Raw genomic sequence first — 15,627 nt, 5'->3', positions numbered from 1 at the left:
TTTTTCTTTCTGTTTATTTTCTAAAGATTTTATTTGTCATAGAGAGCGCGTGTGCACAAGCAGGGGGAGCATCAGGCAGAGGGAGAAGCAGGCTCCCTGCTGAGCAGGAGCCTGATGCTGGACTCGATCCCAGGACGCTGGGATATGACCGGAGCCAAAGGCAGATGCTTAACCAACTGAGCCACCAAGGCATCCCTATTTTGCTTTTTCATGTTCTTAATCTGTCCATGTATGATCCTTGCCAAATATTCTATGTATGTGCACTTACAGGCAGTGTATCTCTAGTGTTAATCATACTCTCAAAGGGAATTGTTTTATAAGAAATATTAAGAACCCTATGTCTTTTGATTGTTTTTTTTTTTTTTTTATCCAGACTAAATGCTGCAATCAAAAGACATAATGTTTCGGAATGGATTAAAAAAAAAAATGCCCCATCTATATGTTGCCTACAAGAGACTTAGATTTAGACTTAGTCACCTGCAGATTGAAAGTGAGGGGGTGGAGAAACATTTAACATGCAAATGGAGTTCAAAAGAAGGCCAGTGTAGCAATACTTATATTGGACAAACTAGACATTAAAACACAGACTGTAAAAAAGAGACAAAGAAAGGCATTATATAATCACAAAGGGGATAATCCAACAAGAAGATATAATAATTGTAAATATTTATGCACCCAACATGGAAGCACCCAAATATATAAAATGATGAAAACATAAAGGAACTAATTGATAATAACTCAATAATAGGGTATTTTAACATCCCACTTATATCAATGGACAGATCATCTAAACAGAAAACAAGGAAACAATGTCTTTGACACACTGAACCAGATGGACTTAATATATTCAGAACATTCCATCCTAAAACAGCAAATAGATATTCTTTTCAAGTGCACATGGAACATTTTCCAGAATAGATCACATATTAGGTCACAAAATAAGCCTTAACAAATACAAAAAGATTGAAATAGCATGTCTTTTCTGACCACAACACTATGAAACTAGACGCCAATCACAAGAAAAAAATTGGAAAGACCACAAATACATGGAGGTTAAACAACACACTACTAAACAATGAATGGGTTAACCAGGAAATCAAAGAAGAAATAAGAAAATACATGAAAATAAATGAAAATGAAAACACAATAGTCCAAAACCTTTAGGATGCAGCAAAAGTGGTCCTAGGAGGGAAAAATATAGCAATACAGGCCTACCTCAAGCAAGAAAAATATCAACCTAACCTTACATGTTAAGGAACTAGAAAAAAAATAAATCTTAAAACAAGCAGAAAGAAGGAAATAATAAAGATTAGCGTGACAATAAATGATATAGAAAACAAAAAAATTAATAGAACAGATTAATGAAACCAGGATCTGGTTCTTCGAAAAAAATAATAAAATGGATTAACCTCTAGCCAGACTTATCAAAAAGAAAAAGGACCCAAATAACATCACAAATGAGAGAGGAGAAATAACACCACAAAAATACAATTATAAGAGAAAATTATGAAAAAACTATTGCCAACAAAGTGGACAACCTGGAATGGACAAATTCCTAGACACATATAAACTACCAAAATGGAAACAGGAAGAAATAGAAAACTTGAACAGACTAATAATCAGCAATGAAATTGCAAAGAAATTGAATCAGTAATCAAAAAAACTCCCAACAAACAAAAGTCCAGGGCCAGATGGCTTCACAGATGAATTCTACCAAACATTTATTTCTACCAAACATTTAAAGAAGAGTTAATATCTATTCTTCTCAAACTATTCCAAAATATAGAAAAGGAAGGAAAACTTCCAAATTCATTCCATGGTACCAAAACCAAAGACACCACTAAAAAAGAGAACTGCAGGCCAGTATCCCTGATGAACATGGATACAAAAATTCTCAACAAAATACTAGGAAATCGAATCCAACAATACATTAAAAAATTATTCACCATGATCAAGTGGGATTTATTCCTGGGTTGCAAGGGTGGTTCAGTATTCACAAATCAATGTGATATACCACATTAATAAAAGAAAGGATAGGGCGCCTGGGTGGCTCAGTTGGTTAAGCAACTGCCTTCGGCTCAGGTCATGATCCTGGAGTCCCTGGATCGAGTCCCGCATCGGGCTCCCTGCTCGGCAGGGAGTCTGCTTCTCCCTCTCACCCTCCCCCCTCTCATGTGCTCTCTCTCATTCTCTCTCTCTCAAATAAATAAATAAAATTAAAAAAAAAAAAAAAATAAAAAATAAATAAAAGAAAGGATAGGAACCATATGATCATTTCAGTAGATATATAGAAAACATTTGACAAAGTACAATATCTATTCATGATAAAAATCCTCAACAAAGCAGGTTTACAGGGAACATACATCAACATAATAAAGGCCATATATGAAAAACCCATAGCTAATATCATCCTCATTGGGGAAAAACTGAGTGCTTTTCCTCTACAGTTAGGAACACGCTAGGGATGTCCACTTTCACCACTTCTGTTTAATATAGCACTAGAAGTCCTAGCCACAGCAGTTAGACAACAAAAAGAAATAAAAGACATCCAAATTGGCAAGGAAGCAGTAAAACTCTCACTATTTGCGGATGACCGTGCTACTCTATATAGAAAGCCCAAAAGACTCCACCAAAAAATTGCTAGAACTGATAGATGAATTCAGTAAACTTGCAGTATATAAAATCAATGTACAGAATTATGTTGCATTTCTGTACACTAATAGTGAAGCAGCAGAAAGAGAAATAAAGGAATCCATTCCATTTACAATTGTACCAACACCAAGAAGATACCAAGAAATAAATCTAACCAAAGATGTGGAAGACCTGTACTCTGGAAACTATAAAAACACTGATGAAAGAAATTGAAGAGGACACAAAGAAATGGAAAGACATTCCATGCTCATAGATTAGAAGAACAAATATTATTAAAATGTCTATACTATCCAAAGCAATCACACATTTAATGCAGTCCCTGTCAAAATGCCACTAGCATTTTTCACAAACCTAAAATTTGTATGGAACCGCAAAAGACTGAGAATAGTTAAGGTGGCCTCGAAAAAGCAAAGCAAGGCTAGAGTCATCACAATTTGGGACTTCAACTTACGTTACAAAGCTGTAGTGATCAAGATAGTATGGACTGGTACAAAAAATGGACATGTAGTTCAATAGAACAGAATAGAAAACCCAGAAATGGACCCACAACTATATGGTCAACTAATCTTTGATAAAGCAAGAAAGAATCTCCAATGGGAAAAAGACTGTCTCAACAAATGGTGTTGCGGAAACTGGACCACTTTCCACCATCCACAAAAATAAGTTCAAAATGGATGAAAGACCTAAATTTATGTGAGACTTGAAACCATAAAAATCCTAGAGGAGAACATAGGCAGTAACCTCTTTGACATAGGTCATAGCAACTTTTTTCTAGACATGTTGCTGGAGGCAAGGGAAACAAAAGCAAAAAGAAACTATTGGGACTTCATCAAATTAGAAAGCTTCTGCACAGTGAAGGAAACAATCAACAAAACTAAAAGGCAACCTTCAGAATGGGAGAAAATATTTGCAAATGACATACCTGATAAAGGGTTAGTATCCAATATCTATAAAGAATTTATGAAACTCAACCCCCCCCGAAATGAATAATCCAATTAAAAATGGGCAGAAGACATGAGTAGACATTTTTCCAAAGAAGATACGTGGATGGCCAACAGACACATGAAAAGATGCTCAACATCACTCATCATCAGGGAAATATAAATAAAAACTACAGTGTAGTAGTCTCACCTGTGAGAATGGCCAAATCAACAACACAAGAAAGAACAGTTATTGACGAGGATGTGGAGAAAGGGGAACTTGCACTCTTGGTGGGAATGTCAACTGGTACAGCCACTCTGGGAAACAGTGTGGAGGCTCCTCAAAAAGTTAAAAAGAGGACCACCCTACCTAGCAATTACACTACTAGGTATTCACCCAAAGAATGTAAGCATACTAATTCAAAGGGATACGTGCACCTGATGTTTATAGCAGCATTATCTATAATAGCCAAATTATGGAAACAGCCAAAATGTCTATTGACTGCTTACGAGACTGAATCCTTAAAGGGTAAGGGCAATAGCAGGCTCATTTTTGTTTTCTCAGATTCCAGCTTAATGGTTATCACAGGATAAGTATGCAGATTATCCTATTTGCCTCTTCAGATCCATTCTCCTCCTCTCTGCATGCTCTGTACCCTAAGAGACTGATCTTAATGAACTGCATTATCTGCTCACTAGCCTGCTCACTCTGCTGGATTCAGCCAATGGAAGAGGCAGGCAAGAATTTGGTGAGTGGGAAGAGAGCACTCAGGATGTTTATCATTAGCCCTTATGGGGCTATATTTGATAGATGAAAGCAAACTCTTCTACCTGTGGGGCCACATGTCTTGTCACATGGCCCCATTTCAACAGCTCTCACTCCTACTTGGTTCCAATAATACTGCCCCCTCTCCTTGCTCCCTTTAAAGCCCAAGGGCTTCCTATTGTCTTTAGTGCTTGTGTGCTTCACTGTTACCTTAATGCTGCCCTCACCTCTCTTTAATGCATCCTCTGTTTACTTCTGTGACTTTGCTTGAAACCGTTGGTATTCAGTTTTTCTTCTTTGAGACAGAATTTTGAATGTAAGAATCTGAATATACACAATACTATAAACATTTTCATTAAATGCCTTTTCTAGGCCATTAGAAATGTAGTATGTAGCTACTTTTCTAGAATATTTTCTAATTTTATTTTCAAATATACATATATAATAATGTTTTAACTATTTTCAAAAAGATTAACAGAAGGAAACTTAATTTAAACGATGTTTGTGAATTTAGTTACAGTATTAGTCAAATACCTCAATGTTTTTTGGTATCTTTTTTGACTGACAGAATGCAATTTTCACTGAATAAGGTTAACTTATTCAGTGTTAATATATGCATTTTTTCTTACAGGATCTTAAGGTACTCTGATTGTTCATTTTTACATTGGAAAGTTATTTATATTCATTAGATATAGAAAACCAAGTCACCAAGATAGAATGATTTGTTCAAGACCTGAGTCGAAGTCAAAATCATAATATTTGTTAAAAATTTGTAGGTTGGTTTTTAATATCAGTTTGGAAAGATCTTTATTCTAATTTTATTATAATACTCTGCATCTCTGAGGATCTGAAAATACTATATCAATAATTTCATGTATAACATTAAGAGTTAATTATTAGACATTTTTATTCTGTCTGCCTTCATAATGGAAATTCATCTGAAATAAAAAATTATTTCCCTCTGCACAATTCTATTAAGAAAAACACATTGTACTTTTTTAATAAAGAAGAATATATTTTTGCCTTATTAAAACTAAGAAAGTATATTCATTTTTGGAGTAAGGGCAATAATATCCTTTATTAAATAAAAAGCCATTGACCCAGAGACCTTTTTATAAATATAATTAGTTTATCTTAAGAGAATTATTATGTTTGAGCCTGTAATTCCTTCTAGGTTATTAATAGGAAAGCATTATTTAGAACTGTCAGGAAAATCAATATTGAAACACTTATGTACAGGGTAAAAATGGTGTATCATTATTGATGGTTATTTGATAGGGAAAAGTGTAGCCTCTACATGTATAGAGGTCTCACTTTCAATTAAGTATGCTTAAATAAAAAGATTCAGCTTCATTAAGGTCTTTGGCACCTAAATTGTTCATTTGTTTGTGGTCAGAACATAATCTATAATTATTTTATGAGGAAAATCTTGGCCTTGCCCATAGTTATTTCCTCAGGTGGCATTTATTCAGGATGGGTTTAGATTAAAAGTCTTTAATATCAACCCCAGAGTCCACTTACTTGGTTTTTCATCAATAATACAGAATGTTATATTCCATTCTTAGAAAACATTGCTGAATTCGTAACTACCCAGTTTCTGTGAGTAGGTTACTTAATAATATTAAATGGTAATTGTTTGAAGGATATGCAGTTTAATTATTTTGGGTTATTGCTGCTGATTTAAACTTTTTTCTTAACTGACACACTTGAGAGATAGAACATTTTCTACTTAGTAGCTCTTTACTGTAGTGACTTAGAGCGAGGAGGAACCCCACATGGAGAGGCCATATCTAAGGGTTGGGAACGTGTAGAGTTCCTGCAAGTAGCCCTGATGTCATTTGATAATACTTGTATTTCTTCTCCCCCCAGGTGAGAAGTGAAGACATAGTGATTAGGATGACACAGGCTGTTGCTCAATCTCAGAGAAAGCCTCAGTTTCCTTATCTCTACTGTAGGAATAAAAATAAAACAAAATTAGAGTTATTTTGAAGATTAAAGAAGTTAATTTATCCGAAGCTTCTAGTACAGTATCTTCTATATGGTGAACACTCAATATATGCTATCAATTGTGATAGTTTTATAGTTAATATTTTAAACTTCAGCTCAGATAAAGTTATATTTTTAGAAACACTTTTACTGAACTCCTTGGTCTTACCTTGAAATGAAGAGTATAAGCAGCATAAAATTTTCTTCTGTTATTATAAAAAAGTTATTGAGGTATCATCAAAATTAGTTTCTCCTTTATGAGGACTCACAGGAGAAACTTCGAACAACTTTATTGCTCACTTGCTTTACTTATTAATCAGAAAGCTTAAAGCATAATGTAACCTTTTCTAGATGACTCATAGTTATTAATAATACCAATTACATTGCAGAAATGGGCTTGTGTCCTGAGGTCTATTGAGGTGCAAAGAAATATTTGCCCCAACAGAGATGAGTGAGGCAAGATAACTTGACTAGAGTTAACAAAAGCATTCCTGTTGAGAGAAAACTTGGAAATAGATTGTTTTCCTACAAACCATCTCATCGTAAAAATTCAGTCAAAATCCTAATTTTATAAGGTGTGCAGAAATTCCTTTCATGAAAAATTTAGCTTGGTTATATTTTTATTATATTTGAATTATTTGCTGTGGTGCTTATTTAGGGCCATTGTGTAGGGCCATGTTGGGTATTCTCTGTGCTATTACAGTTGGGCAATTCATAGAAGCCAGAAATAAGTGGTATCCCTTGAAATTGTTCCAGGCACAATCTTCATAATCTTATAAGTGGATCTGCATTTATTATGTACCGATACCTATGTGTTTTACATAGACTATATTCATATAACAAAGCAAGAATTTTTTTATGTAAAGCTATATTGCTATCACATAGCTGCTTTTCTATAGCATATTTTAATATTAAATAACATAAAATTGCTTACAAAGTATTTTATCTAAATTAATATTGTTTATACATTCTATTGCCCTTAACTAACAAATTTACTTTGAAAAAATGAAAATTAAATGACTATCTAAATATAATAGCATATCATGGGAGAAAAACCGTGCTTTCCCATTGAAGTTAACTCTTTTTGAATGGTGAGTGAAGTACAAATAAGATGAAATGGACTTAAGTCTTTATAGGTATTGTTTTCCAAACATATATATTTATCCAGATATGTAAATAACACTGAAAAGTAATAGAGACCTTTGTTTACAATATTTACCATATTGGCTAAATGCAGTTCAACCAACCTCTCTGAAACATGGAAAAAATATACCATTACTGAGAAAATATCATAAAATCAACAATAGTGGTTGTAATTATATGGAAAAATACATGTAAAATCTAAATTAAAATGATTAATAAAATGGCATGCTTCTTCATAATCTCTAAAATATTTTATTACCCCCCAAAATTCAGTCTTGCATTACATATTCCTATTACCACTTGACATATAGCGTATAAGATCACTGGATTGTGGTTAAGCAAATAGTCTCACATTGACTCTAACACTTTATCAATACATAAATCATGAACTATGAGAATCTTTTAATGGAGTTTTAGAAGCATAGTCTCATACCAATAAGCAATTAATGAATTTTTAATGACTACTTTCAAATACTAGCATCAATTGATATGGACATAAATACTTCATTCTTAGACATTGTATTAACATAAAGTGCCTTTTTTGGTGGCATCAGTTAAATATTGTATGTGTTTTCAAATGTGTATACCTATATGTTTTACATGCTATCCGTTTAGTGTGTCACGGTGGGCAGTTTAATGATCTGAATGTTTAGTTTCTGGTATTTGGGTTGAATGATAATTCTGTTTGGTGCTCTTATCTCTGGCAGGTGCTGTACTTGCTGTATTGTCTCATAATTTAAGGGGAATATTGATTTACTATCTCCCTGGGTTGAATGTATTTGGCATTATATATGCCAAATGATGCAAATTTTTTCAGCTCTTGAAGTTACTTGATAGATCACTGAAACCAACAAAGTCCCCTAGGTCTTCATTCTGTCTTTCAGAGCTTAAGACCGAGGAATTTATAACATGCCAAGCAACTTGTGCCAAAGTGGAACATTCAGTTGCTGAGCCACAAGGCTAGCTTGCTAGTTTTCATTTTGTAAATATCAGCACCATTTTTCATTTTCAGGTAGACTCTAAATCAGTCTTGTGGAAACTGTGTCCATGTCTTAAACATTTATGCAGTAATTCTCAGAAGACTTGGAAGAAAGAGGAAATTAAAATTAGCTGATCCACAAATCAAGGGAAAGGTATTTTCCTTGGAATTATGACCCTTATATAGAGATTTTTGGCCAATAGTAGAAAATAAAAGAGACTGATAGCCCTGTGGTTATGAAAGGAAAATGCTGGATTTCCAATGTAGAAGGAACTCATTAAACGTGGGGTCACGTACCTAGGTTCTGGGGCTTGCTCTGTATCGAGTTATTGACTGAATTTAGGGAAGATTGCTCCTTTAGTCCTCAATTTCTTTTCTGTATCGTCTAGCCCTTGTTCCTGAATTTGGGGCGGATAACTTCTATATTTTCTTTAGGCTCTAATAGTCTATATTTCTATAAGCAACACTGTAAGGAATTTAAATGTCTTTACTAAACTCTCGGGATTAGATGAGAAAGTATAGTAATCATTTTCTGGATTTCTACATATTTGCTTATTTCACAGATAGCAAATTAACTTTTTAAACTAAATATTTTATTGAAGCATAACATATATAAAGTATGCCAATTAAAAATGTTAAGCTTGATGGATTTCTTTTCAGGGTAAAGATTATACCATGAATTCTCTACCCATCAGAAAGTAGAATATTATTATTGCTCCAGGAACCCTCCTTCCTCGTCAAAGGTAGCCATTATCCTGATTTTTAACACCATAGATTAGATACACCTTTTATTGAACTTTATAAAAGAAATGGAATCGTACCGTATGTGCCTTTTTTGTGTCTAACTTTTTCATTCAAAATTGTTACTGGGAGTCACTCATATTTCTGCTGGATCAGTAGTCCATTTGTTTTCATTACTATATATTCCATTGGGAAAACTGTCAATTTATTTATCTTGTTGACAGCTTTTTGATTGTTTCTATGAATACTATCACTGTGGGTATTTATATTCATGTCTTTTAGTTAATATTATGATGAATTTTAGTGGAGGATATATACCTAGAGTGTAATTGCTAGGCTATATGATATGCATATTTTCAGCTTTAGTAGACATCAGCGAGTTTTCTAAAATGGGTGTTAAAATTTACATACCTGGCAACGATATATCATGCTTTCCATCACAGCACTTCCTTATAAACACTTGGTATTGTCAGAATGTTTAATGTTAGCCATTCTGGTGGGTGAATGTGTTTTTTTTGTTGTTGTTGTTCTGGATAAATAATGAGATAGAGCAGCTTTTCCTATGTTTATTGGACATCTTTAGAAATGTAACATTTGAATCTAGAAAGGCAAATTTTATCAATGGATTTGCAGTTATAACAGTCCATTCTCGGAATGTTTATATTCCTTCAAGTTAGCTACCAAATAAGTTTAATTACTCTTATCTAAAAAGCTATGAAATTGTGGAACTCAAAAGTTTCCCTAGCCCAACCATATGGTAGCACTGGCAGACGATGACACAACTTTTTCAGAAATATCTCTGTTTCAAGGCAGCCCATTCCATCTGGGGAGAGCTCAAATTGTTATAAAACTATTTCTTAATTGATTCAAAATCTGCCTTTACATAATTTTGGTCTGATAACCCAAATATTGTTTTTTGAACAATGCGGAATAAATTGATACTCTTTCCTATCTGTTGAACCTTTACATATTTGAACAGAGCTATCCCTCTTGTGCTCTCTAGGGTCTGTGTCTGAAGGCTGAACCTAATTCTTACCACCATTTCACATTTGTCTTGCTTGCTAGACCATTCATTCACTCTTCTGCACGTATTTCTATGGATATACTTGAATTTGTCATTGACTTTCCAAGCCTGTGGTATTTAAAATTACATTTACTTTTCCATAGATCATTCTAAAATCCTGAATCCACTATGATCTATAAGCTGATCAGCTTTTATTTGTTGAACTCCTCATGTGGCAGATTCTGGTCATTATATATTATTTCAGTTAATCTTCACAATGCAATTATTGCAGTTTTACAGGAGAAAGTGGATGTCAGGGGATAAGTAACATGCTCAGTATCGTAATACAAGTATTCAGTGGAGCAAAGTTTGAATCCAGGTTTGTGAAATTCAAATGCCCATGTTCTGTCATGCAAATTTTGCTCCTTTGCACATGTACATGTCTGTGTATTGTATTAGCTTCCTAGAGATCCTCTAACAAATACCACAGATTGGATGGCTTAGAACAACAGAACTTTATTCTCTCATAGTTGAGAGGCTAGAAGTCCAAAACGAGGTTGTTGTCAGGGAAGATTCCCACTGGAGGCTCTGGTCAGTGCCTCTCTTCTACTTTCTGGTGGTTGCTGGCAATCCTTGGCATTCCTGGTTTCTAGATGCATCACTCTGATCTTTGTCTTCACATGGCATGCTCTCTGTGTCCAAATTTCTCTTATAATGATACTAGTCATTGGATTTAGGGCCCACCCTGAACCAGTATGACTTTGACTTAACTTGATTACATCTGTGAAGACACTTTTTTCAAATAAGGTCATATTCATACGTATTGGGAGTTGGGACTTCAAAATATCTTTTGGGGAGACACAGTTCAATTCACAACATGTCTATATAAAGGAAAATACATAATACACACTGATTTTTATTTGGAGATAGTTAGCATGTAACAGCAAAATAGCATATAGGTAGCAGATGTTTTTATTAAGTCAAACAAAGATTTTGATAATTAACATTCTCATTAAGCTGTTGTCTATGCAGTAATCATAGATGTACTGCAATTGCCAATATTAAGAGCATGAACACAAATGATTTCAACTATTTGCAAGCACTAAAAGTGAAATAAAAGTATTCAGTGCTTACAGTTATTGAATTGTTACTTCTGAAACAACTACAATGTATTCTCTAATTTAAAAATAACTATACTCCAGTATAAAATTTGTTATTGTTAAGAAAGTCAATGTCTTCATAGATAATTTCCTTTGAAAAGCACCTTAAAATTTATGGTTTCCAGTTGTCATTAAATGATTTTATTTGAGTGTAGTATTTGCTTTCTTTAAATAAACCAATGTGGAAACAACTTTTGAAAGCACAAATACGCATTTATGGATACAAATCTGATTTATCTAGCAGTGCAGAACTTCAGCCATCATTTCTCTTCTTTAAAAAAATATTTAATTGTGGTAAAAAGTATGTAACTTAGAATTTATCATCTTAATGATTTTTAAACGTATAGTTAAGTGTTAAATATATTCATATATAACAGATCTTTTGAACTTTTTTATCTTGCAAACCTGAAACTATACTCAGTGAACAACAGCTCCTGATTTCTCCCTCCCCTCAGTCCTTTGCAACCATTATTCTACTTTGTATTTCTATGAGTTTGACTAATTTAAATTCTTCATATAAGTGGAATTGACAGTATTTGCATTTTTGTGACTGACTAACTTTACTAGCATAATGTCTTCAAGGTACATTCATGCTGTAGCATGTGACAGGACTTCCTTACTGTTTAAGCCTTGATAGTATTCCATGGTTTATATATACCACATTTTCTTTTTGCACTTATCTGTCAGTGGATATGGATCACTTCCATCTTGACTATTATGAGTAGTGCTGCTATGAACACAGATGTGCAAATATTTCTGAATTATCTGATGTGTGTATACATTACTCAAGTCCTAATATAAGGATATTCTAAACTTACTGATGAAGGTAAACAAGAGACAACCGTGATTCACATATTCTCTGTCCTGTGTGACTCTGCTGCCCCAACACAATGCATTTCATTGTTTACTTTTTCTCTCCCACATTGGATAATAGCTGACCTTTGGTTTTCTACCCTCCAGCCTTGGAACATAGCCGTTTAAGTAAAAAGCTTAAAAGTAGAACAGGGCTGCAAATGCCAACAAAAATCTGTTTACTCAAAGGCGCTTTGTTAAAAGGTGTGCGAAAGAAAAAGTTTACTGATTCCATCACCGTTCAGCATGTTTATTGAGAGCCTACTATGGGTCAGACTCTATTCTTTAAGAATAGAACAGTGAGCAAATCAGGAAAAAATCCCTGCCCTCTGGAGCCTATGTTTTTTTGTGAGACAAGCAAGTGTATACGATGGTGGTGTCATGGTGATGACGCCTCTGTGTGATATGTTAGGGAGAAATACTTGTTAATAAGAAAGGAGTTAATAAGAACAGGAAGTGTCAAAGGGCGTAATTTTACATAAGGTAGTTAAGAGAGGCTTCCCTGAGGTGACTTTTGAGTAAATATTTGATAGTCAAGGGGTGAATCATGGGGTTATCTAAGAGCCTTTCAGGCAGTGAGAGCACTAAGAACAAGGGCCCTGTGGTGAGACAGGCCTAGGAGGATGTCACTGTCACTCAGATGGAGGGGCAGGAAGAGAGCGGGACAAAGTCACAGAGAGCAAAGGATTTGTAGGTCATTGTAAAGCCTGGTTTGTACTCTGACTGAAATGGGGAACTACTGTGGACTTGTGAGCAGAGTAGTGACAGGCCCTGACATAGGCTTTCACAAATCACTCTGGCTGCTAGACTGATCAGAGCCAGCTTAGGGGACGGTCAGTCTCAGTGAACGATGTGTGTGTGTGTGTGTGTGTGTGTGTGTGTACAGTTCTTTTTTATGAAAGTAAAGGAGACATTTTGGCATACTGAGATTAGGCCAATAAAATACTTTCTGCTGCAGGAATTTCAACATAGATCACTTAATAGCTCTTACAAGCCCACTTTATGGAATCATTCAAGGTGTTGGGGCTAATAGGAAAATGACATCCTCTTCCTTCAAGAAACACAATTTGATTGTAATACAAATTCAGTTTCATAAATTCATAATAATAAATTCTTATTCAATAAGAATGGGAATGTGGAAGAAGAAACATTTGATTTAGACTGTGGCGATCTAGGATGGCTTCATAGATAATGATATATTTGACTTGGGCCTTGAAAAAATAATAGAAAACTGACAGGTGAAAAAGGTAGAGAAACAGGCATTCCAAAACAAGGCACAAAACTGCTTTGTTATGTAGGTACTGAAAATGTACAAATACTGTGATATCGAGCTTGTTAGTTTTGAGGGAAAATGTCCCACATTTACCTAACCACCCTCCCATTTTTCCCTCCTCCTCATATATTTGTGATCTTTGTGCTTTTTAAAGGATTTCCAACATAATACTGAAAGTATTTATTGAATACTAACTTTTTGTGGAAAAATTAAAGAAAATTCCCTTAGTTACCTATTTGCATTTCTGTTGGGCCCAGAGTAGGTGTAGGAAGAAGCAAATAACTGGGTTGATGAAGGAAAGGGTTTATTTTTTACAGTATTATTTTTCCCTCCCTCTATTTCCTCTCTCCCTCCACTCTTTTTTTTTTTTTTAAAGATTTTATTTATTTGACAGTGAGAGATACAGCGAAAGAGGGAACACAAGCAGGGGGAGTGGGAGAGGGAGAAGCAGGCTTCCCGCTGAGCAGGGAGCCCGATGCAGGGCTCCATCCCAGGACCCTGGGATCATGACCTGAGCCGAAGGCAGACGCTTAACGACTGAGACACCCAGGTGCCCCTCCCTCCACTCTTTTTTCTCCTGTTTTGTCTGACTCTTCTCACTCCAGAGTCTACTCTGACCTGGATGTAATGATAAATTCATGTTACTTATATTTATAATTGACTTAATTTTTTTTAACAAGGTAAACATTTTATAAATTCCCTAAAAAAAATTAAGTATTCTTATTAATTTTTGTTTCCTGTTATTTAGTTTTCCTGGATAGGAAAAAGTTTCTCAACTTAGTTATAGGTTATATTCATTATTGATACTTGGCTGGATACGGTTCATTTTCAAAATGTAATTTGACTTTTGGTCTATCCCTTTATTTTTTTAAAAGATTTTTGCTATGAATTCATAAAAATGCTGTACACTTGCCTTACCTTTATTAAATAGCAGTTCTGAGTGTATAATGTGAACTTCAACAGATTTTTTTTTAGCTAGTGACTTTTGGAGGTAAGTATTCTATTTTTAAATTTACTGTTTAGGGGAAAAATATCTCAGGAAGCTTTGAGATTATTTCTAGTTACGAAGAGAGACTGTTTAGGGATGACATTTGCACTTGAGAGCTGCTGCGGAAATGGGTTCATCTAGTTAACCTTCATCCGAATTGCCATCTTCTACGTTATCCTATGAAACAACAGGAGAAGGAGAAAATGTTAATAAGGAAGCTTTTCAGGATTAATTTTTTTCATTTTCAGAAAGTGAAGTGTTCGCCACTTTCCATGTTAAATAAGGTTTCTTGCTTGGCAACATAGGCTTTGCTGCAGTAATTGCGTGCTCGCAGCAAATACTTGATGGTGGAGAAGACAAGTGCAAAAAGCAATTTTTGCAACAGCCAACCAGAACAGCCTGTTCTGTTCCCAATAAATTAATGGATTTAACCTTGCAGCTGTAGCAGTGTTATTATGCAAATATACTCTGAGTATTATGAAAGCCAACTGATTGTCTATAGAGAAAGTTGTTGCTTTCTTCCTCAGAATTCTGAGTGACTAGATAATTGACACATTGTATAACCGTGTTAAGTGAAGAAAAAAAATATTTTCAGTAAATCTACTGAGTTTTATTTTATGTTTCAATGTTTTCAGCAATTTACTGAGGCTTTTACTTAGAACAATATTATTTAGCACAGTAAATTCAAGTGTCCACAGACAACCTCCTAGAGAAGGGAAGGAAGGAGAAATATTGTATGGCTCTCTGTGTTATGTTTTTAATTCTGGCAGAAATTAAAATTTCCTTTAGTGTTATTCAAGTGTAATGGCCTGATTGTACTGAATATCTTTGAAGCAATGTATTTGGATTCTGGTCCATGATAGGCTAGAGAACGATTCACTAATTACTTGATCAAGTTGATAGCCACTTCGGTGTTTAAAGCTGATCTTAGATTTATACCACATATAAAACACTTACAGTTGAAAGTTCACACTTGGTAATTGACCAATTGTGAAGATCGCTCAAAGGGCTCTTCACTAGATTGAAGTTCCATGGCTAATGAAATCTTAGATTTAAAAATATTTAAAAAGAGAAAGTATAAGAGTGAGAACATTGGTGGCTTCATTGTGGTAAGGCTCTAGTTCATGGGGAAAATGATGATCTTGGGGATCAGTTCAACCGTTT

General features: G+C 34.5%; 1 protein-coding gene across 1 annotated transcript in view; it reads left to right on the top strand.

Annotated features, from left to right (window-relative positions):
• NAALADL2 (N-acetylated alpha-linked acidic dipeptidase like 2) overlaps positions 1 to 15,627 on the top strand; it is a 1,292,620-nt gene that overhangs the window by 219,315 nt on the left and 1,057,678 nt on the right. The window lies entirely within an intron of this gene.

This window comes from Phoca vitulina, unplaced genomic scaffold, assembly GCF_004348235.1.
Source record: "Phoca vitulina isolate PV1807 unplaced genomic scaffold, GSC_HSeal_1.0 scaffold8, whole genome shotgun sequence".
NCBI lineage: Eukaryota > Metazoa > Chordata > Mammalia > Carnivora > Phocidae > Phoca > Phoca vitulina.
Note: the sequence above shows the minus strand (reverse complement) of the source record. Positions and strands in the feature narration are given on the sequence as shown.